General features: G+C 38.4%; 10 non-coding genes across 10 annotated transcripts; all 10 read right to left on the bottom strand.

Moving 5' to 3' along the window:
- Nucleotides 1-1,848: 1,848 nt before the first annotated feature.
- trnak-cuu (transfer RNA lysine (anticodon CUU)) lies at nucleotides 1,849-1,921 on the bottom strand. Its single transcript has one exon. It is a non-coding gene; the product is annotated as a tRNA-Lys (tRNA).
- Nucleotides 1,922-2,933: 1,012 nt separating this feature from the next.
- Nucleotides 2,934-3,007, bottom strand: trnan-guu (transfer RNA asparagine (anticodon GUU)). The gene has a single exon. It is a non-coding gene; the product is annotated as a tRNA-Asn (tRNA).
- Nucleotides 3,008-3,117: 110 nt separating this feature from the next.
- trnak-cuu (transfer RNA lysine (anticodon CUU)) lies at nucleotides 3,118-3,190 on the bottom strand. The gene has a single exon. It is a non-coding gene; the product is annotated as a tRNA-Lys (tRNA).
- A 169-nt stretch (nucleotides 3,191-3,359) lies between these two features.
- On the bottom strand, nucleotides 3,360-3,433 carry trnan-guu (transfer RNA asparagine (anticodon GUU)). The gene has a single exon. It is a non-coding gene; the product is annotated as a tRNA-Asn (tRNA).
- A 947-nt stretch (nucleotides 3,434-4,380) lies between these two features.
- trnak-cuu (transfer RNA lysine (anticodon CUU)) lies at nucleotides 4,381-4,453 on the bottom strand. The gene has a single exon. It is a non-coding gene; the product is annotated as a tRNA-Lys (tRNA).
- Nucleotides 4,454-14,610: 10,157 nt separating this feature from the next.
- Nucleotides 14,611-14,729, bottom strand: LOC137489454 (5S ribosomal RNA). Its single transcript, XR_011008875.1, has one exon. It is a non-coding gene; the product is annotated as a 5S ribosomal RNA (ribosomal RNA).
- Nucleotides 14,730-16,619: 1,890 nt separating this feature from the next.
- trnas-gcu (transfer RNA serine (anticodon GCU)) lies at nucleotides 16,620-16,701 on the bottom strand. The gene has a single exon. It is a non-coding gene; the product is annotated as a tRNA-Ser (tRNA).
- Nucleotides 16,702-19,180: 2,479 nt separating this feature from the next.
- On the bottom strand, nucleotides 19,181-19,262 carry trnas-gcu (transfer RNA serine (anticodon GCU)). Its single transcript has one exon. It is a non-coding gene; the product is annotated as a tRNA-Ser (tRNA).
- Nucleotides 19,263-20,029: 767 nt separating this feature from the next.
- On the bottom strand, nucleotides 20,030-20,111 carry trnas-gcu (transfer RNA serine (anticodon GCU)). The gene has a single exon. It is a non-coding gene; the product is annotated as a tRNA-Ser (tRNA).
- A 556-nt stretch (nucleotides 20,112-20,667) lies between these two features.
- Nucleotides 20,668-20,748, bottom strand: trnas-gcu (transfer RNA serine (anticodon GCU)). The gene has a single exon. It is a non-coding gene; the product is annotated as a tRNA-Ser (tRNA).
- Between the last annotated feature and the right edge of the window lie 1,815 nt (nucleotides 20,749-22,563).

Raw genomic sequence — 22,563 nt, 5'->3', positions numbered from 1 at the left:
TCTGTCTTCTTGAGTACTCTTTTGTCTGTTCATTCCTTTCTCTCCACACATCAATTAAATTCATTTCCTCCATCAATATTTTCAGTTCTTTTCTCCCCTTATCCGTTTTAAAAACCATTCCCTCAGCCATTTCTAATTTACTAAAAACAGTGTTAAAATCACCCATGATAATAACTCTTTCGTGTTTCTTTAAATAATTTCTAAGTACATTAAAATACTCTTTTTTTTTTGTTCTCCTCTGTTGGGGCGTGAACATTCACCATAATTACTTTTTTCTTTTCATACTCCATTTCACATATCATACACTTTCCCTCTTTGTCATTATAGATTGTTTTACATAAAACCCCACCTTTTTCCTTTAATAAAATTGCAACTCCTCTCCCTAGCCTCCCATCCCCATTATTGTATAACATTTCCCCACTCCACCTTTTTCTTATTTCCTTCATGCATTCTTCCCTCCAGTTTGTCTCTTGTAGTAAAATCAAATCTTCTTGTTTACACATTTCTTTCACTTTTTCAAATTTCCTGATGTCTAAAAGCCCTCTTGCATTAAAAGACACAATTCCTAAAACCATAAAAAATATAAAAACATTCATAAAAGACATAAAAACATTCATAAAAAACATCATCTCAGTCCATGTCTTCCAAGCCCTTTAGCAACTCATACTTATTTGCGCATTCAATTTCTTCATCTTTTAGCAGTTTTTATCTTGCAGTCTCTAAATTAGGTTTTATCTTTAACGATCTTCTTCTTTTTGCTGATTTCCCCTGTGTCTCTTTGTTTCCATCCTTTTGTAAATGTCCCTCTAAATCGGCTTGCTCGTCATTACTTTGGCCTTTTGTCTACTCTGTGTCCAATGCCTTTTGAAAACTGTCTGTGATGTCCATTTGTGTCCAAAATGTGTCTTCCTGTTGTCCTTGATTCAAGTCTTTATTATTCGAATCGCTCAATTCTGCTGCTTCCAAAACACTCTTTAAACTTTCAGTCATATCCATTTGTGTCCATGTTGTCCCTTCCTGTTCAGTGACTCTGTCTATTCCATTAGTCTCATTCTCTTGTAGTTTTTCACTTTCAGATTCTGTACTTTTTTCTTGTGTTGTTGTTTTGTCCTCTGACTGGATATTGTCTCCTTCATACATCTGCCTGCCCACCTGCTGCTCTACCTCCTCCTCCTCTTCCCCAATCCAACATTCACATTTATTTAAAACCTTATTACAATCCGGGCACTTTACAGCAGTGCAAAACTTTGCAAAGTGCCCCCTTTCCTCGCACTTATAGCACCTAAAATCAGGACAGTCTTTTACCACATGATCTGGGCTCAAGCACAGCCTGCACGTTTTCACCTGATGACTTTGCATCACCCTGAAGTATTGTGGACCTTCTGCTGTCTCTATTCTTGTGCTGTACGGGAAGGACGCCACTTCTTTGGGGAATCTGGTTTTCACAAACCTCATCCCATCTTCAATATTTGTGCCCGGATAAAACCTTCTTTTAATTTTTTAAATGGGACAAACTCCCCAATGATCCAATTTGTCTAAAATATTTTTATCAGCAACATAGACAGGCAGATGCATGAAGGAGACAACATAATCACGGTTTTGTAGCCTCTTAACTGCACAGTTTATCCCTTTAATAGTCAATTTGTCCGTTAACTCATAAGCAACATCCCTGAGTGGGCTTGAACCACCTACCTTTCAGTTAACAGCTGAACGCGCTAACCGATTGCGCCACAGAGACTTATAAAAAAGTCACCTACAGTGGTAGAAAGGCGGAACTTTGTCTCAAAAGGTCTGCTATATGAACCCTAATGTAAGTTTGTTGAGAGTGAGAGAGAAAAGTAACAGAAACGCCCAACGTGGGGCTCGAACCCACGACCCTGAGATTAAGAGTCTCATGCTCTACTGACTGAGCTAGCCGGGCTGATAAGAAATTCTTTCAAGAGCTAGACAACGTTTACAGTAATACCTTCCCTACCCGTGACAATCTTCTGCTAAATCCTGATTTCATCTTGTAACGCTGGACAGAATGTGGCCCATGATATATGCCCACTGCACGTGTTGCAAGGCAGCAAAATGCAGAATTCGGCCCTGCGTGGGCTTGAAACACCACCCTTTCAGTTAACAGCCGAACACGCTAACCTATTGCGCCACAGAGACTAAGGGAAAGGTCACCTACAGTGGTAGAAAGGCGGAACTTTGTCTCAAAAGGTCTGCTATATGAACCCTATTGTAAGTTTGCTGAGAGAGAGAGAAAAGTAACAGAAATGCCTAACGTGGGGCTCAAACCCACGACCCTGAGATGAAGAATCTCATGCTCTACCGACTGAGCTAGCCAGGTTAATGTAAAGCTATTTCAAGAGCTAGACACTGTTTAAAGTAATACCCTCCCTACCCGTGACAATCTTCTGCTAAATCTTGATTTCATCTTGTAACGCTGGACAGAATGTGGCCCATGATATATGCCCAGTGCACGTGTTAGCAGTTGCAAGGCAGCAAAATGCAGAATTCGTCCCTGCGTAAGCTTGATCAACAACCTTTCAGTTAACAGCCGAACACGCTAACCGATTGCGCTACAGAGACTTAGGGAAAAGACACCTACAGTGGTAGAAAGGCGGAACTTTGTCTCAAAAGGTCTGCTATACGAACCCTAATGTAAGTTTGCTGAGAGAGAGAGAGAAAAGTAACAGAAATGCCCAACGAGGGGCTCAAACCCACGACCCTGAGATGAAGAATCTCATGCTCTACCGACTGAGCTAGCCAAGGTTGATGAGAAGCTGTTTCAAGAGCTAGACACTGTTTACAGTAATACCTTCCCTACCCGTGAGAATATTCTGCTATATTCTGATTTCATCTTGTAACGCTGGACAGAATGTGGCCCAGGATATATGCCCAGTGCACGTGTTAGCAGTTGTAAGGCAGCAAAATGCCTAATTCGTCCCTGGGTGGGCTTGAACCACCAACCTTTCAGTTAACAGCCGAACGCGCTAACCGATTGCGCCACAGAGACTTAGGGAAAAGTCACCTACAGTGGTAAAAAGGCGTAACTTTGTCTCAAAAGGTCTGCTATATGAACCCTAATGTAAGTTTGTTGAGAGTGAGAGAGAAAAGTAACAGAAAAGCCCAACGTGGGGCTCGAACCCACGACCCTAAGATTAAGAGTCTCATGCTCTACCGACTGAGCTAGCCGGGCTGATGAGAAACTCTTTCAAGAACTAGACACTATTTTCTGTAATAACTTCCCTACCTTTGAAAATCTTCTGCTAAATCCTGATTTCATCTTGTAACGCTGGACAGAATGTGGCCCAGGTTATATGTCCAGTGCGCGTGTTAGCAGTTGCAAGGCAGCAAAATGCCTAATTCGTCCCTGGGTGGGGTTGAACCACCAACCTTTCAGTTAACAGCCGAACGCGCTAACCTATTGCGCCACAGAGACTGAGTTAGAAGTCACCTACAGTGGTAGAAAGGCGGAACTTTGTCTCAAAAGGTCTGCTATAAGAACCCTAATGTAAGTTTGTTGAGAGAGAGAGAGAAAAGTAACAGAAACGCCCAACGAAGGGCTCAAACCCACGACCCTGAGATGAAGAATCTCATGCTCTATCGACTGAGCTTGCCAGGTTGATGAGAAGCTGTTTCAAGAGCTAGACACTGTTTACAGTAATACCTTCCCTACCCGTGAGAATATTCTGCTAAATCCTGATTTCATCTTGTAACGCTGGACAGAATGTGGCCCAGGACATATGCCTAGTGCACGTGTTAGCAGTTGCAAGGCAGCAAAATGCCTAATTCGTCCCTGGGTGGGCTGGAACCACCAACCTTTCAGTTAACAGCCGAACGCGCTAACCGATTGCGCCACAGAGACTTAGGGAAAAGTCACCTACAGTGGTAGAAAGGCGGAACCTTGTTTCAAAAGGTCTGCTATATGAAGCCTAATGAAAGTTTGCTGAGAGAGAGGCAACAGAAACACCCAACGTGGGGCTCGAACCCACGACCCTGAGAATAAGAGTTTCATGCTCTACTGACTGACCTAGCCGGCTGAGCTCGTTTAAGAGCTAGACACCGTTTTCTGTAATACCTTCCCTACCCGTGACAATCTTCTGCTAAATCCTGATTTCATCTTGTAACGCTGGACAGAATGTGGCCCAGGATATATGCCCAGTGCACGTGTTAGCAGTTGCAAGGCAGCAAAATGTCTAATTCGTCCCTGGGTGGGGTTGAACCACCAACCTTTCAATTAACAGCCAAACGCGCTAACCTATTGCGCCACAGAGACTTAGGGAAAGGTCACCTACAGTGGTAGAAAGGCGGAACTTTGTCTCAAAAGGTCTGCTATACAAACCCTAATGTAAGTTTGTTGAGAGTGAGAGAGAAAAGTAACAGAAACGCCCAACGTGGGGCTCGAACCCACGACCCTGAGATTAAGAGTCTCATGCTCTACCGACTGAGCTAGCCGGGCTGATGAGAAACTCTTTCAAGAACTGGACACTGTTTTCTGTAATAACTTCCCTACCTTTGAAAATCTTCTGCTAAATCCTGATTTCATCTTGTAACGCTGGACAGAATGTGGCCCAGGATATATGTCCAGTGCACGTGTTAGCAGTTGCAAGGCAGCAAAATGCTTAATTCGCCCCTGGGTGGGCTTGAACCACCAACCTTTCAGTTAACAGTTGATTGCGCTAACTGATTGCACCACACAAACTTAGTAAAAAGTCACCTACAGTGGTAGAAAGGCGGAACTTTGTTTCAAAAGGTCTGCTATATGAAGCCTAATGAAAGTTTGCTGAGAGAGAGGCAACAGAAACACACAACGTGGGGCTCGAACCCACAACCCTGAGAATAAGAGTCTCATGCTCTACTGACTGACCTAGCCGGCTGAAGCTCGTTTAAGAGCTAGAGACCGTTTTCTGTAATACCTTCCCTACCCGTGACAATCTTCTGCTAAATCCTGATATTATCTTGTAACGCTGGACAGAATGTGGCCCAGCATATATGCCCAGTGCACGTGTTAGCAGTTGCAAGGCAGCAAAATGCCTAATTCGTCCCTGGGTGGGGTTGAACCACCAACCTTTCAGTTAACAGCCAAACTCGCTAACCTATTGCGCCACAGAAACTGAGTAAGAAGTCACCTACAGTGGTAGAAAGGCGGAACTTTGTTTCAAAAAGGTCTGCTATAAGAACCCTAATGAAAGTTTGCTGAGAGAGAGAGAGGCAACAGAAACACCCAACGCGGGGCTCGAACCCACGACCTTGAGATTAAGGGTTTCATGCTCTACCAACTGAATTAGCCGGCTGAAGCTCGTTTAAGAGCTAGACACCGTTTACAGTAATACCTTCCCTACCCGTGACAATCTTCTGCTAAATCCTGATTTCATCTTGTAACGCTGGACAGAATGTGGCCCAGGTAATATGCCCAGTGCACGTGTTAGCAGTTGCAAGGCAGCAAAATGCCTAATTTGATTCTAGGTGGGCTTGAACCACCAACCTTTCAATTGACAGCCGAACGCGCTAACAGATTGCGCCACAGAGACTTAGGGAAAGGTCACCTACAGTGGTAGAAAGGCGTAACTTTGTCTCAAAAGGTCTGCTATATGAACCCTAATGTAAGTTTCCTGAGAGAGAGAGAGAAAAGTAACAGAAACGCCCAACGTGGGGCTCGAACCCAGGACTCTGAGATTAAGAGTCTTATGCTCTACTGTTGGAATATCTTGCCAATTCCATACGTGTTCAATAAGAAAAGGTCTGGAGAGGGTTTTCTTCAATGCTAAAAATATTAGTAATTTATTAGATACAAATGAATAATTCGATGACAGAGCTCTGGGTTACGTTACCCCAATGGAATACAAGAATTACATTCAAGATGTTCGCAACTAACATACATTTCCTGACTCCAGCATATATACACAACTGACCTTAACAGGTGGAGTTTTGGTTTAACGTCACTTATCAGTCATTCTGCAGTCCCTTGGCCCTTTGTTACCCCTGGACATTACTTCCTCTTTCTGCAACCTTTCTCTGCATACCAGAACTGAACACTTCCGTGCATCTTTAATATATTTCACACTTCTACAAGCATCATGACAACTTGTGACATGTCTAGACTATAGTTCTGGAACAAACCTAAATTTATTCTTATTCTGCTTTTTCCACTTGTCAGCAGTTCTTCTAAAAAGTATGCAGCACAGTAAAAAAGAGGAAGTTTTTCTGGTCAAGATGTTTTATAATACAATAGAAAAGATTGATTAATCTGTTGTTAGTCTAAACATTTTCCTAATAAAACACAAAAGTAATGAAAATAAATTCCTTTTCTCTAACAATTCCCCTTTTCTGCTCCTCTCTGGAGCAGACAAAAACAAAAACAGATAATCAAATCTCCACAAAAATGTCCCATTGTCATTACTGCAGGCCTTTGCCTAAATCTTTGTTTTACCTCTTATTCAAAACAATCGTTAACATCCTAGTGCTCATTCATTATGTTAGATGATGCCTATAACCCCTTTCAACTAAATTTCTTTAACTTTTTTACATTCAGTTTATAATTTCTACACTCTTGGTTCTCCTCTTCAGTGGTGCAGTCTCTTCCCTCTTGAAGTCACTGCGATATCTTCTTTTAATAAGGATTTTATTTGCTATATTTAGGCTTATTACTCCCAACACTCTTATTAACTTCCAATTAATCAATCATTAAAATTTTCCATTCTTATATACTTTATCAATAAAGGTAATTTTTTCTTCTTCTTCCCCAACAAAATTAGAATAAGAATGACAATAATAAAAATTTAAACAAAATTTAAAAACTCCAACATAAAAAAATAAAAATCTGATTAAAAGGAAATCCACACCCATAAAGATATGCTCTAATTAAAAATCCCACTGTATAATTACGATCAAAGATCAACACCTGTGAAAACACATGTGATTGGAATTAGAAATCCACTAATACAAAATTATAATCCCCATGAATAGTTCAAACTGAATTTCAACATTTTAAATTTATTACAGCACAAAAATTACAATTGAGATTTAGGATGAAAAATCAACAACTTCAAAGTAGGATTCAACTCAACAATTATTAAAATGAAAGATTCAGAACTTAATCGTAACAATGTTATTAAACTAACAACTCAAACTCGTCACCAAATGATTAAAACCAAAATTCAAACATATTTAAACTAGATTCCTTTTTTTTTCTCAATGTCTTAAAATGGGAAAATCAAAAACACAACAATGTGATTAAAATAATAAAAAAAAAATCTTAAGAATCTCTTCAAATAAAAGACTCAAAAACCACAATGGCTTAAAATAAAAATCTTAAAGTGTCTTTAAATTAAAGATTTAAACACAACAATGGCTCAAACTAAAATAATCTTCAAAAATGTGTTCAAATAAAAGAATCTTAAAATCCTCTTCAAATAAAAGAATCTTAAACTCATAATGATGTGTTTAAAATAAAATAATCTTAAAATGTCTTAAAATAAAAGATTATGAAAAACATACAAATGTCTTAAAATAAAAGATAAAAAGCATAAAAATTTCTTAAATTAAAAGATAATAAAAAATATAAAGAATGTCTTCACATAAAATATAAAAAAATAATATGTCTAAAATAAAAGTATAAAAATAATTAAAAAAACTTACGTGTGTAAAATAAAATAAAATAATTTTAAAATGTGATTATTTATTTAATTTTTCCTAAATTTTCTCCAATCAAATTTGTCCAGTTAATTAATTCATTTTCTTTAAGGCTTAGTTCCTTTATTAATCTAGGGCCACCAAAGTGGAATGAATCTTCAACTTATTCATCAAATGTTTTACACAGCGTATGCCCTTCCAGCTGTAACCCATCTCTGAGAAACGTCCATACACACTTAATCACACACTTTCTGTCAGATTGTGATATGCTAGTAAATCACACTGCAAATTTTAGATAGTAGATTTAACTACCTTAGAGTTAAAATTAACACTCCCTCAGAGTTTATATGGGAACCACTATAAGTGTTAAAAATAACACTTTTGAAAGTGTTAACATTGTCAACAGCAAGAGAGTGTTAATTAGCAAACTCTTATTGTGTAAAATATCTGTTACATTTCCGAAAAAATACCAGCAGCTGTGGTTGCCAGAATCTTTCTGTGAAAAACATGGAATATTTATATAACTGTATAAATTTACAAAAAAATAACCATATTTCATGAACTAATATAATGTTCAGTTTACAAAATCATAGCTTAGTGCAAAAATATGTAAAGTCTTTAGATGCAATAATGTTTTCATGTGTGATTGCAATTAGCAAACAGATTTTGACTGCATTAGTAACTACACAGTTACCTTTAAACAAAAGAAGCTGCAGCATAACATCAAATACTCTCAGTTCATCTTGGACTTGAACAGAGACGCTATTATCCTCCACAATGGTGACACAAAAACCGTTTAGCTGTTTTTCTTTTTTCATTTTTAGATTTTACGGAAAAATACCAGCAGCTGTGGTTGCCAGTAATCTGCATTTTTAACATTCATAAATTCAGTTTACAGAATATTTCTGTTAAAAACACATTCCACTGTCTGTATTTTTTAATCAAACTCATACTGCAAATTTTAGATTTGGTAGATTTAACTACCTTAGAGTTAAAATTAACACTCCCTCAGTGTTTATATGGGAACCACTATAAGTGTTAAAATAACACTTTTGAAAGTGTTAATTAGCAAACTCTTATTGTGTAAAATATCTGTAAAATGTCTGTCAAAATACTGGCAGCAGTGGTTGCCAGTAATCTGCTGTTTTCAACATTTTACATTCGTAAATTCAGTTTCCAGAATATTTCTGTTAAAAATACATCCCATAGTCTGTATTTTTCATTCGAACACACTTAAGCCCTAAATTCCAGAGCAAAATCCTAACTATTGTCCTCCCTACAGAGGGCTGAACACTCAGACAGTGATGAAGTTAATGAGACAATTATGTGTCTAATTATAGGAGGATTAAGAATGATTGATGAACGACTGTTAACAAGCAGAATCACTGAAGGAAAGGAAAACACAAGCCAAAATCAAAGATGAAATCAACTGAGAGAAAAAAAAACTCTAAATAAAATAATAATCAATAAAAATAAAACAAATTACACAATAAAAAAAAAATATTTATCAACATCTTTAAAAAAAAACTCATCACATTCAACAACTTATCATTACTGACCTTTGACTTTATTTCTATCATGTGAACAAAAGCTCTTAATAAAATTTCTGTTGTTCATTTGAAGTCACCATGATGGAGGACAGAGTCTGCTTTAGTCAGGCTCTTCAACTTCTTGTTATAATTTTCATTTCATTTTGGCTGCTATAGTTAGTGTTAATCACACTAATAATACATATAGCATGGAAAATCAAAAGAAAATTAAAGTGTCAGTCTGAAGAGATTGTTTATGATATCTTAGCCATCCTTTCCTGCTTGTTTTTTGATTCAGTATCATATTAATTATGTGTGAAAAATAAATAATATACATAAACGAAACCACTGAAGCTCCAAGAATTAATGACTTTATAACAGGTTTAAAAACACCATTTACAATGAGAATGTTTGATCTATTGCGGAACTCAAAAACACACAGACATCAATAATTAGTCTTTGAATCTCAATGATGGTGACAAACAAAAAAATAAAAATCAAGTAAAAAAAATAAAACACTACTGAAATATCACCTCCCAAAAACAACACAAAAGAAAAGAAAAGATAGAGATTGTACGAACATAAAGCTGCATAATTTATTCATGCTGCAATGCATGCTGGGCGCTTTATACTATGCTGGCACCCAGCATGCATTGCGACATGAACTATGCAGCTTTTCTTTTTAGCAACCACGGTTGAGGTACATATCCTGATTCTTGATGTCTGTGTGTCATATTGCACAAGTTGGAGCTTGAATGTTTAGTGCATGACACTAATTATTAATTGCATCTTAGTTGTATCATCTATGAAGAGCAGCAGACTGCCAGTAGTATTGTCCCATGCAGTTTTAATGCAACTATATTTGCATATTTTTATCAATCAACTTATTAAACACTTGAAATTATACCTATACAATAAAGCATAAACAGTATAGTTTCTCTTGACCTTTCTTGCTATAGCTGATGACTTTAAGAACACACAGCTGTTACAGTCAGAGAACCATTATGATACAAGTGTAAAGCTTCAAGAGCTCAAATAAGCAGCCTCTGATCTCCATGATGGTGAGGTCAAATGAAATATTTTTAATAAAAAAATATTCTTACTGAAATGAAGTCAAACTATAATCAGTGAAGCTGCTTATGCTATTATTTAATGGAGTTGTTTAATCCTCTGTTTTAATTCAGTTGGTTTGGTGTGAGGCTGTGTCTGTAGTTTTATTTCTTTCTTCAATTTCTTATTCCTTCAGTGATTGTGCTTGTTAACAGCAGGTGTTCAACAGCAGGTGTCTGAATTCACTTATTTGTGGTCATTCGCTCTGTCTAGTGGACTAAACTAATTGACCAATTTAAGGGCCAGGTGAATGAGGGTGTGGCGAGATTTCAGACACTCTGATTAGTTTCTCAAATATAAGGGTTTTCTACAAAGGTAGATACATGTTACTCTGTATGACAAGGAGGCAAATCAGCTTCTAACGCCGAGAGGGTTATTTTACCTTTATCTCTAGAAAACTCTAGAATTTTAACACTTTACTCTGAATTACCACAACACTTGAAATTTAACACCAATGAATTTGCTGTGCAGTCTTATTTTCTCTTTCTATTTCAGAATTTAATGTGTTTTTTGGTTCCCCTTTTTGTGTTGGCCTGTATCTAATATACAGTTGGCCTCATGCATTGGTGTTGCAGCGTGTTCAGCTCCCACACCAATACATGCTTACACACTCCAATTAGTCAGATATCCCCTTTTGGTGTTTTATCCCCCTTTCGGCCTGGGCCTAGCTCCAGGCCATTTTACACCCCTATATTGACTGTCAAGTTAATCCGGCCAGCCTCACACCTTCAGCAACCTGTTTAGGAAAAATCGGGAATAAGGTTGTTAATTTGTCATTATATAATCTCTACATAACGCCTGTTTCAGACCGCAAGCGTCAGCGGTGCGTGAGCAGAGCGTGTGTTTTCGGCGTCCATGTTAACAGATTAGAGCTTTCATACCGTACGCAGCAGCAGCGCGTCAGAGCGAGGCGTGGGCGTCGCCGAAGCAGCAGTGCAGCGATAGTTTCGGCACTGGGTCTATTTTTGCCACGGTGCTCACGCTCAATTAAAGTGACAGTGCATTGATAATGACCAAAACACATTGAATGACAGTAAAAAGCAATTTTACCCAATAAATGCGTTAATAATGTCAAATGGTTTATATATAGTCATTCAAATGAACTTACAACTATTAAAAACGGCAACAAACATTTATTTAGGCCCAAACTACAAAACCAAATGTAAAACAATTTTAGTATCAGTTTTGCTTAAGTTGCACACTAGTGTTGTAGGAGAGGGGAAATAGAATATTTACGGGATTTGTAGTCCATAGTGAAGTGTATTGTGGGTAGTGTAGTTCGACACGCATACTGGATTATGTGAGCTCGCTGTGTTCTGTGCAGCTGAGCAGAGGAAGAAAGTTTTAATCGGCTTTGTTTTATGTTCACTCGAGTTATTCCTACCGGGGGCTGTTTGCTCTGTGAGTCTGACAACATGAAAATAAGAAAAAGAATGGCATGCATTGGTTACTTTTGTCCGTCTCATCATCTGCACGAGCATGAATTAACGAGCTGTTATTCTGCCGCTGGACATCACTGAAACGGAGAAAGTAACACTAGTTTGATCATGTATAAATATCATTATAACTATATTGTATAAATATGATTATAACTAGGTCTACAGCAACCTGATAATCAAAAAACAAATGACATGATATCACAGGGGATTGTCTTCAAAACTAGTTCAAAACTAGATTAAAGACCTATCTGTTTAGTAAAGCATACTCTCAATGCATCACCTAGCGGGTTCCACACAGGCTTCTGCATCTTGCTTATATACACTATGAACAGCAGCTACGCTAATTATTTTCTTTATTCTCTATTTTCACCTGGGGATACTCATCCCAAGGTCCTCAGATTATGCGGAGTCACTGATTGGATCCAAGACCAGCGACGAGATGATCCCAAGGATTCCATATCCGGGACCAGGCCATATCCTGAGCTGCTGCTGCGCTGATGGTCGTGGGGAGTGGAGAACATGAGTCTGAATCCAGCGACGCTCCAGGGACAGACGAGTCTTCGCTGAGGCCATCTTCCAGCCTCAACCACGGCGAATGAAGCTCTGCACAAGACTTTTGGCCAGCGGAGAAATTAAAATGGTCGTGCCCAACTAAGTCTGGTTCTCTCAAGGTTTTTTTTTCTTCACTCCCATCAGGTGAAGTTTTTTTTCCCTCTCCGCTGTCGCCACTGCCTCGCATGGTTTAGGATTGGTAGAGCTACGCATCGATGAATTTGCTCTTCAGTGTTTGAACTCTCAGTAATGATTAAATCACACTGAACTGAGCTAAACTGAACTGAACTGAACTTAAACACTAAAACCTGAACTACACTGTTCCAGTTACTATGACCATTTATGTGAAGTTGCTTTGACACAATCTACATTGTAAAAGCGCTATACAAATAAAGCTGAATTGAATTGAATTGAATCTTCTGACTGTAGACACTTCTCATATAAGTTAGCTTGAGAAGCATACAGTACTATTTGATCTATAAAATGTGTAAAATAAACATTTGCAGGTTAAAGAAACAGCATAGGATGAAGTTGTCGTGAGTCTTGGTGCAGATGAAAAGTTTAAAAAGTGTATTTGTATATAGAGAGACATGTGTAACTAGATAGAATAGACAGAGATAGGTTGATCTCTGCAGCAGCTGCCGAAGAGCTGAAACGTCATGATTCACATAACTTTTGAAAATACGCATAATAAAACATGTGCATAACTGAGTAGGTTAAACTTTTATTTGATAAGAAAAGATGCGCATGAATTACGAAGGAAACACTTAACAAATTACAGCATGTGCATTAAAAAAAGGTTTGTTAGAGATGATGATAAAAATGTGTGTGAATGGACAAACCAGCAGACTGAGCACACTGTAGAACATCTTAAATGTTGTTTTAGTCATTCTAAAATGCCTTAACTGCCTCAGTATTATTGTATATTATTAATTACCTCAGAGCGTCTGGAGCGTGTCAAGATCTCCGCGTCCCATGGCTTCAAACGCCCCCACGTGTTCATTGTGTGTCAGCATTGTCTTCTGAGGTGCAAGTACATTTATTAAATAAAAAATTATTGCCACAGCTTCTTCTACCACAGTAAATTCTGTTTTTACGGTTGATATTTGGCGCAAGTTAATCAGAAAGTGACGATTGTGTTCTCTTTGACTTGTTGGATGAAAACGCTGCTTTATTCGCATCTTTTAGGCGTTATTCCAGTTTTGCACAAATTTATGTAATATATTTTGATGGAAACATAGATATTGCCTACATTTTTGTCACACACAGAACAAAGTCACGTATGAGAATGGCTTGTTCTTTTTTCATAAATAATTAGCTTAACCTTTGACATGTACTGTTACTAGATTAATGGGATTACTATTCTTTCTAAAAAGTATTTTTAGCACTGCTTACCTTCTAAATGTTATCAACCTCTATCACTTGATCAATAAAAAGGCAGACACAAGTACACTGTTAAATCTATTAAAACTGAAAAACGTGTATAAAAGTTTAGAAACATTTTATAACGTCACACATTACATTACTCATTTTATTATACTTAAATATTTAAATACTTTAAATTAAAAATTATGCATTAACTTGAGCAGCTGTTTTCCCAGGCTAACTGTCTCTGTTACACTGATGGTTGCTTCTTTTTAAATATATACGCTCATATTTGCAATAACTTTGCATGAGCAGATCAAGTTCAGCTGGAGAAAGAAATGGTGATCTCTTTTTTAAGATGTTGCCATGGTCACTCGTAATATCTGCGCTCCATTGATAATGTCTTTTTATAGTCACAGTGTGCGCGCTTAACTCTGAGTTGGTCTACTCAAAGTTGATTGATCTAACTCAGATCAGCTATTCTGAAACCAAAAAGTTTTTAATCTCTCTGTAAATAAACTCAGAGTTCAAGTTTAAACTCCGAGTTGTTTGAAACTCCTTACTGAAACAGGCCCCAGGTAAGGAAGTGAATGCCAATTGTATTTGTTTTGTTTTAGTTCTAAAATAGAATTATTTTTATGTTTCTAGCGAGGTAAGGGGTTTGCTTATGAGTTAGAATTGTTTTGTTATATTAATTTCTTTGATTTGGCTTCACTAGCCTCCCCTTACTCTTAAGTTGACCTAATTTTGTTTGATACTTTGTTTAATTTATTACTTTATTATTGTAAATATTTTTTCTTATTGTATACATATTTGGGCATTATTCTGATTTCACTTTTTTGTACATTAAATCACTTTTGTTGGCAGTTTTGTTGTTTATGTCTTTTACTTTCACCCATCATCTTGTAACAGTACCACACCTTTTAAATGTTAATACTTTTACCCTAGACTAACATCAAACGTAGTAACACAAATGAAGGACTTCGAAAAGCTTACAGCACCTGGTATTCCCAGGCGGTCTCCCATCCAAGTACTAACCAGGCCCAACCCTGCTTTACTTCCGAGTTCAGATGAGATCGGGCATTGCCAGCGTGGTATGGCCGTAAGCAAGAGAGTCTGTCAAGAGTTGGCTATTTAAAACAGGCGCAGCACCAGGGACCGAGCGCAGCTCAGCTGGCATCGACACAGCACCGACAGAAACAATGCCCTTGAAGGCGAGAAAAAATAATGGCAGCGGAGCTGTGACACGGGGAAGTGTATCAGCTGCCAAATGAAAGACTTCGAAAAGCTTACAGCACCTGGTATTCCCAGGTGGTCTCCCATCCAAGTGTAACAGGTGTACTATATTTATTTATTATTGGACCAGACAATAAAACCAGAAGTTTACAAGGTAAGTAAAAGAAGGTGGGGGTGAAACTGAGCAATAACCAAAGACAAACTGAATTTTTTAAATACAAAAATAGTTTTACTTTAGATTGTATGAATTTTTTCCTTTTCGTATTTGTCTTAGTAAACAATACTTACATCAGTAACATAACTATATTTATACACAACCCCAGGATGCACCCACTTTACAATTATTTTAAATCAAACACAAATCACAATAAATGAATTCAAGTGAAAACAAAAGAAACCATAAAATAACACAAATAAATCAGTGTCGTTGTTCACTCTAAAATTGGTGAAATCAGTTCAATTCAGATAAAGTTCTGAAAATCAGTCCTTAGAGCTGCATTAAAAAATCGCAGTACAATAAAAGAATTAACTTTTTGGCAAATTCTTACTTTATCCGGTGAAATGAGGATAAATTGAAATATGTGTACTTCACAATTTTCCAGGTCGACGTAGGAAGCTCGCCATCAATACAAGGAATCCAGTGAAACTGGGAAAATGTCCTCAGAAAAAAACCTGGCCTGATCACAGACCAGAATATATAAATAAGTTTAATATGTTCAAAATAATTTCAAAAACATACAAAATATACAACACGTAGAACAAATAAAACACATATACACACACATGTATACCATAAAATGAGCTAATATAATGGAATACCTGTCAAATTTGCGATGTTTATATCACTCTATGGTCTTCTCACACACACGCGATTGCAAAATGGCGTCAGCGCACAGTAAACGCAATGCAACATGCAGTCTGACTTCAACACACTCTTAAATACACTAAAACTTTTGCAGGTACAACTTGATTTAGTACAACTACAATCACTTTTAAACTGTTTGGGAATCATAACATATTGTATTTTAATCTTTTTGTTCAAGTTTGCTCCTCTATTATTTTGCCAACCGGTCTCGTCTCTGCTCTCTCTCTGTGGCAAGCTGGAAGGGGCGGAGCTAACAACCTGCTCTTACGATTGGTTGTTACTTTACCTCAAACTACATTTGTATACATGAATTTTATTTTGTTTATCATATTTATAAAGACTTGTAGATATAATAATAATATGATTATACTTTAACTATTTCACTAGGGTTACATATGTTTCTGCAACTATTGTCGGTAAGATGACTTTCAGTTTTGCCATATGAACGACAGAGCATAAGAACGACAAGAATGGGATTCGATGGACTCGGCCACCTCGTTATGTATGTACTCACTTTCCGGATATGGGCTGGACTATAGGATTTCTGTATGTATTTGCTGCTATTTTCGGTAAAGATGATTTTAAATTTTGCAACAACATCCTTCAAAACGATAAGAGCGTGCGAGTAAAACACCTTCCACGGAAGCACCGGCCTCTTTCAAATGCCAAAGCATTTGAACAACAAGGATGGGATTTGATGGACCCTTCCACCTCGTCATGTATGTACTCACTTTCCTGATATGGGCTGGACTATAGGATTTCTGTATGTATTTGCAGCTATTTTCGGTAAAGATGACATTAAATTTTGCAACAACATCCTTCAAAACGATAAAAGAGTGAGAGTAATAGAACTTCTACAGAAACACCATGATCTCTCAAAATGCCAGAACATATGAGCGACGAGGATGGGATTCGAACCCACGCGTGCAGAACACAATGGATTAGCAGTCCATCGCCTTAACCACTCGGCCACCTCGTCACATCCTTTCTTTCTTCTCTGGTGGAGGCCGGACTGTGGCACATAATTGTAAATGTATGTTTCTGCAACTATTTTCGGTAAGATGACTTTCAGTTTTGCTGTATGATCGACAGAGCAAATGAACGACAAAAATGGGATTCGATGGACTCGGCCACCCCGCCATGTATGTACTCACTTTCCTGTTGGGGGCTGGACTATGGCATTTCTGTATGTATTTGCTGCTATTTTCGGTAAAGATGACGTTAAATTTTGCAACAACATCCTTCAAAACGATAAGAGCGTGCAAGTAAAACACCTTCCACGGAAGCACCGGCCTCTTTTAAACACCAGAGCATTTAAACCACAAGGATGGGATTCGATGGACTCTTCCTCGTCATTTATGTACTCACTTTCATGATGGGGGCTGGACTATGAAATTTCTGTATGTATTTGCTGCTATTTTCGGTAAAGATGACAATAAATTTTGCAACAACATCCTTTCTACAGAACATTTCTACATTTCTACAGAAACACTATGATCTCTCAAATGCCAGAAGATATGAGCGACGAGGATGGGATTCGAACCCACGCGTGGATTAGCAGTCCATCGCCTTAACCACTCGGCCACCTTGTAACAGACTATCCTTCTTCTATGGGGAAAAAACACCTTCCACAGAAGCACCAGCCTCTTTCAAACGCCAGAGCTTTTGAACGACAAGGATGGGATTCGATGGACTCTTCCACCTCGTCATGTATGTACTCACTTTCATGATGGGGGCTGGACTATGGCATATATGTTTGTATTTTCAGCTATTTTCGATAAAGATGACATCAAATTTTGCAACAACATCCTTTAAAACGCTAAAATAATGAGAATAAACGAAATTCTACAGAAACACCATGATCTCTCGAATGCCGAATCAAATGAGCGACGAGGATGGGTTTCAAACCCACTCATGCAGTGCATAATGGACTAGCAGTCCATCACGTTAACCACACGGCCAACACGTCATGTATTTTCCTTTTTCTCTAGTGGAGGCCGGACTTTGGCACATAATTGTATATGTATGTTTCAGCAACTATTTTCGGTACGATGACTTTCAGTTTTGCCGTATGAACGAAAGATCAAATGAACGACAAAAATGGGATTCGATGGACTCGGCCACCCCGTCATGTATGTATTTACTTTCATGATGGGGGCTGGACTATGACATTTCTGTATGTATTTGCTGCTATTTTCGGTAAAGATGACGTTAAATTTTGCAACAACATCCTTCAAAACGATCAGAGCGTGCGAGTAAAACACCTTCCGCAGAAGCAATGGATTAGCAGTCCATCACCTTAACCACTCGGCCACCTCGTCACATCCTTTCCTTCTTCTCTGGTGGAGGCCGGACTGTGGCACATATTTGTTAATCTATGTTTCTGCAACTATTTTCGGTAAGATGACTTTCAGTTTTGCTGTATGAACGACAGAGCAAATGAACGTAAAAATGGGATTCGATGGACTCGCCACCCCGTCATATATGTACTCACTTTCCTGTTGGGGGCTGGACTACGGCATTTCTGTATATATTGGCTGCTATTTTCAGTAAATATGACGTTACATTTTGCAGCAACATCCTTCAAAACGATAAGAGCGTGCGAGTAAAACACCTTCCGCAGAAGCACCGGCCTCTTTCAAACGCCAGAGCTTTTGTACTCACTTTCATGATGGGGGCTGGACTATGGTATATGTTTGTATTTTCAGCTATTTTCGATAAAGATGACATCAAATTTTGCAACAACATCCTTTAACACGCTAAAATAATGAGAATAAACGAAATTCTACAGAAACACCATGATCTCTCGAATGCCGAATCAAATGAGCGACGAGGATGGGTTTCAAACCCACTCATGCAGTGCATAATGGACTAGCAGTCCATCGCGTTAACCACATGGTCAACACGTCATGTATCTTCCTTTTTCTCTAGTGGAGGCCGGACTTTGGCACATAATTGTATATGTATGTTTCAGCAACTATTTTCGGTAAGATGACTTTCAGTTTTGCCGTATGAACGAAAGATCAAATGAACGACAAAAATGGGATTCGATGGACTCGGCCACCCCGTCATGTATGTACTCACTTTCCTGTTGGGGGCTGGACTATAGCATTTCTGTATGTATTTGCTGCTATTTTCGGTAAAGATGACGTTAAATTTTGCAACAACATCCTTCAAAACCATAAGAGTGTGCAAGTAAAACACCTTCCATGGAAGCACCGGCCTCTTTCAAACGCCAGAGCATTTGAACGACAAGGATGGGATTCGATGGACTCTTCCACCTCGTCATGTATGTACTCACTTTCATGATGGGGGCTGGACTATGGCATATGTTTGTAATTGCAGCTTTTTTCGATAAAGTTGACATAAAATTTTGCAACAACATCCTTCAAAACGCTAAAAGAGTGAGAGAACTTCTACAGAAACACCATAATCTCTCAAATACCAGAACATATAAGCAACGAGGATGGGATTCCAACCCATGGGTGCAGAGCACAATGGATTAGCAGTCCATCGCCTTAACCACTCGGCCACCTCGTCGCATATTTTTCTTTTCTCTGGTAGAGGCTGGACTGTGGCACATATGTGTATATGTATGGTTCTGCAACTATTTTCAGTAAGATGACTTTCAATTTTGCCGTATGATCGACAGAGCAAATGAACGACAAAAATGGGATTCGATGGACTCGGCCACCCCGTCATGCATGTACTCACTTTCCTATTGGGGGCTGGACTACGGCATTTCTGTATATATTGGCTGCTATTTTCGGTAAAGATGACGTTAAATTTTGCAACAACATCCTTCAAAACTATAAGAGCGTGCGAGTAAAACACCTTCCACGGAAGCACCAACCTCTTTCAAACGCCAGAGCATTCGATCGACAAGGATGGGATTCGATGGACCCTTCCACCTCGTCATGTATGTATTCACTTTCATGATGGGGGCTGGAATATGACATTTCTGTATGTATTTGCTGCTATTTTCGGTAAAGATGACGTTAAATTTTGCAACAACATCCTTCAAAACGATCAGAGCGTGCGAGTAAAACACCTTCCACGGAAGCACCGGCCTCTTTCAAACGCCAGAGCATTTGAACGACAAGGATGGGATTCGATGGACTTTTCCACCTCATCATGTATGTACTCACTTTCATGATGGGGGCTGGACTATGGAATATATGTTTGTATTTGCAGTTATTTTCGATAAGGTTGACATAAAATTTTGCAACAACATCCTTCAAAACGATAAAAGAGTGAGAGAACTTCTACAGAAACATCATGATCTCTCGAATGCCAGAACATATGAGCAACCAGGATGGGATTCGAACCCACGCGTGCAGAGCACAAAGGATTAGCAGTCCATCGCCTTAACCACTCGGCCACCTCGTCACGTCCTTTCCTTCTTCTCTTTGGAGGCCGGACTGTGCCACATATTTGTTAATGTATGTTTCTGCAACTATTTTCGGTAAGATGACTTTCAGTTTTGCCGTATGAACGACAGAGCAAATGAACGACAAAAATAGGATTCGATGGACTCGGCCACCCCGTCATGTATGTACTCACTTTCCTGTTGGGGGCTGGACTACGGCATTTCAGTATGTATTTGCTGCTATTTTTGGTAAAGATGATGTTAAATTTTGCAACAACATCCTTCAAAACGATAAGAGCGTGCGAGTAAAACACCTTCCACAGAAGCACCGGCCTCTTTCAAACGCCAGAGCTTTTGAACGTCAAGGATGGGATTCGATGGACTCTTCCACCTCGTCATGTATGTACTCACTTTCCTGTTGGGGGCTGGAATATGACATTTCTGTATGTATTTGCTGCTATTTTCGGTAAAGATGACGTTAAATTTTGCAACAACATCCTTCAAAACGCTGTAAGAGTGAGAGTAAAAGAACTTTTACAGAAACACAATGATCTCTCGAGTGCCAGAACATTTGAGCAACGAGGATGGGATTCGACCCACGCGTGCAGAGCACAATGGATTAGCAGTCCATCGCCTTAACCACTCGGCCACCTCGTCACATACTTTCCTTCTTGCCTGGTGGAAGCCGGACTGTGGCACATAATTGTAAATGTATGTTTCTGCAACTATTTTCGGTAAGATGACTTTCAGTTTTGCTGTATGAACGACAGAGCAAATGAACGACAAGAATGGGATTCGATGGACTCGGCCACCTCCTCATGTATATACTCCCTTTCCTGATGGGGGCTGGACTATAGCATTTCTGTATGTATTTGCAGCTCTTTTCGGTAAAGATGACATGAATTTTTGCAACAACATTCTTTAAAACGATAAGAGCGTGCGAGTAAAACACCTTTCACAAAAGCACCGGCCTCTTTCAAACGCCAAAGCATTTGAACGACAAGGATGGGATTCGATGGACTTGGCCACTTCGTAATAAAATTTTGCAACAACATCCTTCAAAACGCTAAAAGAGTGAGAGTAAAACAAGTTCCACAGAAGCACCAGTCTCTCTCGAATGCCAGGACATATTAGCGACGAGGATGGGATTTAAAGAGCACAATGGATTAGCAATGCCAGCTGCTGAAGGATTGTCCATCAATATTTCACAAATGTTGAAGATGAGAGCCAATCGGAACGATTCGGTCCAACATTGTAGCCAATCACGTTGCAGCATCACAATATTTGCAGCCAATCGCGGACCGTAATTCTCAACATTTTCAACATTTGACCAATCAGAGTCATGGCAATGGTAAAGCTAGGGAAGGAACTGTTCCAAGATTCACCGCTAGGTGTGCAGTCAAACAGGTTAGTCAGATGTCAATCAATTTTCCGAACTGAGCCGAAGGTACACAAAGGAATAACAGGGTCATCTGGAGGCGGGTCAGAGGTCAAAAAAGTTCCTTGACCTTCAGTGATTTTTGACAAACAGCATCATTCGACAGAGCACAGCATCGTTTTGTTTAAAGTTCAGGATTTTTTTTCTGATAGTGATTTCTTAAAAAAGATAAGAAAATCTACATAATTGCTCGTATTAATGTTTTAGTGTGTTGTAATTCAAATTTGGATACTTTAATCTAAAACCGTTTAATTTATAGGAGAAAAAATGTCTGAAAAATTCCACAAAGCCATGTCAGACGCTGACTGGATTTCACATCTGAAAAAGTTTGCCAGCACAGGAGTTTGGCCATCAGATGAGGGCAACAGGAACAGGCCAGCTCCTCAATAAAAAAAGTGGCTTGAGACTTATCAAAGGGTGTGTATTTCGTTTACATGATATAATGTTTGTTGAAATTTGCTTAACTTGTTAGGCTTCAGTACATTCAGTACAGTATCTATGTAAAACATGTCATACTTGTTTTTAAATAATAATGTGTTTTAAAATGCATGTATTTTGAGATTTACGTCGAATAATTTACAATAGTTTGACCGTTTATGAGAGAGATTTTAAAAGGTGGGGGAATGGATTATGAATGTACAATATAGCATGTGGTTTTAAAGCCTGAAATGTTCCTGTCCAGTTCCTCTTATTTTTTTTTCTTATAGAGGTAAAGTTGGTTTTATATTCGGATATTCAGACATTCTCCTTAATAATATAATTTCAGAAAAAATTCTTTGCAAATTCTAAATAGGAAAATCATATTAGCAGACAATGATTAATGATTATCAAAGTACAGCATTGTTCACAGGGAATTAGATAATTGTTGATATTGTTTTCAAATCATACTTGCATGCTAATTCCGATCGAATATTCAAAGTAATATGGTAAACAATATAGAGACTTCTAAATGAACGAATGTGCGAATATAAAACCAACTTTACCTCTATCTTTTTCTTTTTGTTTTTTGGAGATACAAACTGTACAATTACATA

Source organism: Danio rerio, chromosome 4, assembly GCF_049306965.1.
Source record: "Danio rerio strain Tuebingen ecotype United States chromosome 4, GRCz12tu, whole genome shotgun sequence".
NCBI classification, from domain to species: Eukaryota; Metazoa; Chordata; class Actinopteri; order Cypriniformes; family Danionidae; genus Danio; species Danio rerio.
The sequence above is the reverse complement of the archived record's forward strand: the minus strand, read 5'-3'. Positions and strand labels throughout refer to the sequence as shown.